Below are 1923 nucleotides of genomic sequence, written 5' to 3'. Positions count from 1 at the left end.
TTTCAACCAAAAGATAGGTATAAGAGTGTTCATAGCAGCATTAGTCTAAAAAAGCATCAAAATAGATATAGCACAATGTCCATCAATAGCAAATCTGATAAATAATTTGTGTTCTGCTAATACAAAGGAATACTATGCAAAACTTAACCTGTGCTGATAGAGGTCAAAATCCTGGTCACTTTGTGGGAGAGTGTTACTTGAGCCTCCTGGGGTACTGGAAGTTGTTTAGGGTGCACGTGTGTGTGTGTGTGTGTGTGTCTAATTTTTCTGAACTGTGCATGTATTTGTATGTTCTACTGTGCGCATTTTATAACATAGTAATAAAAAAGTGAGAATAGATTTATGTGTCTGTTTTATTTTGGAAACATAAACACAGGATGTATATCTTAAAAAACTTATGAAAATCTTACTTCTGAAGTAAGAACAAGGTTAAACAGATAGGAGAGGAGATGGAACCCACTGAGTATATCTTTTCATGTAGTTTTAACTTTTGAATCACATTAATGTTTTTATATTAAAAAATTACATCAATCAGAGTAGAAACATAACTTTTAGGGGACAGTGGCAGAAACAGAGATTCTACCAATGAGAGCATTGCCCTCACAGATTCCCCACAGGATCTTTCACTAGTAATTTCATCTTCTATTTTACAATTTCCAGTCTTCCTGGGAGTTAGGTTGGGGTCATATGAGTAGTACTGGCCAAAAAGCTTTAAGAATGGATGAAAGCTTTCAGCCTTTGGGCTGAACCAGAAGAGCTGATTTTATTCCTCCATGTGTTCTCTCACCTTGTTTCTGCGACTGAAGGGTACATGATGAGACCTTGGAGCCACAGGATGGAATTCTTCCCAGATCTCTAAATCACCACATGAACCCAGAAGAGTTGCTCAACTTCTATTAAAGTTTTTGAGAGTGAGAAGTAAACTTTTTTTTGTGTGTGAAAGTTTTTATTTTAATTCCAGTTAACATACAGTGCGATATTAGTTTCAGGTGCACAATATAGTGATTCAACAGTTTCCTACATCACCCTGTATAAGAAGTAAACCTCTTTAAAGTTATTTATTTATTTATTTATTTATTTATTGAGAGAGTGTGAGCAGGGGAGGGGTAGAGAGAGAGGGAGAGAGAGAGAATCTCAAGCAGGCTCTGCACTGTCAGCATTAGAGCCCGACATGGGGCTTGAACTCATGAACTGCGAGATCATGACCTGAGCTGAAATGAAGAGTTGGATACTTAACTGACTGAGCCAGCCAGGTGCCCTGAGAAGTAAACCTTTCTAATTTCGGAACTAGCCTGTTAGCTCAACATAGCCTAGAGTATTCTGATTAATAGAGAAGATGTAAAATTGAGATGATTTGTGGAGAAGGAGGAGACACAGTGGCTATATGAGGGGAATTGAGGAGAGTGAAATAAATATTCTTTATATTCTTCAAAAAATAAGAATGAAAACCTTTATAGAATATTAGAGCTAGAAGAAAACTGCAGACTTTATTCAGTTCTTTTCATTTTGAAGACAAAAAAATTTAACCAGAGAGACAATCTTGATTGAGTCAAGATCACACAACAAGTTAATGGTAAAGACAGGATTACAACCCTGGTTTTTAGGATCTTGAGAATAGTCTCAGGGTTAGGCTACAATTACTTTTGAGAGCAGCTGAACATTTGCTCAGGATCCTTTGGGTATACTGAACTTCCAATTTCTTGGTGAAGGTTCTAGATGGGAATAGCAGCCACCTGAGCCTCTATCAGGCTTCAGACTTCAGCCCCAACTCTGAAGTCATAGCACAATCTCCTTTTCATTTCTATTTTACTGTCCTTCCCTAGGCAGTCCACTTGAAATCATCAGGAAATATATATATATATATATATATATATATATATATATATATATACATTTTAAATAAGAAATGGCGCTTTCACTCTT

Source organism: Prionailurus viverrinus, chromosome D1 (genome assembly GCF_022837055.1).
Source record: "Prionailurus viverrinus isolate Anna chromosome D1, UM_Priviv_1.0, whole genome shotgun sequence".
In the NCBI taxonomy this organism is placed as follows: domain Eukaryota; kingdom Metazoa; phylum Chordata; class Mammalia; order Carnivora; family Felidae; genus Prionailurus; species Prionailurus viverrinus.
Note: the sequence above shows the minus strand (reverse complement) of the source record.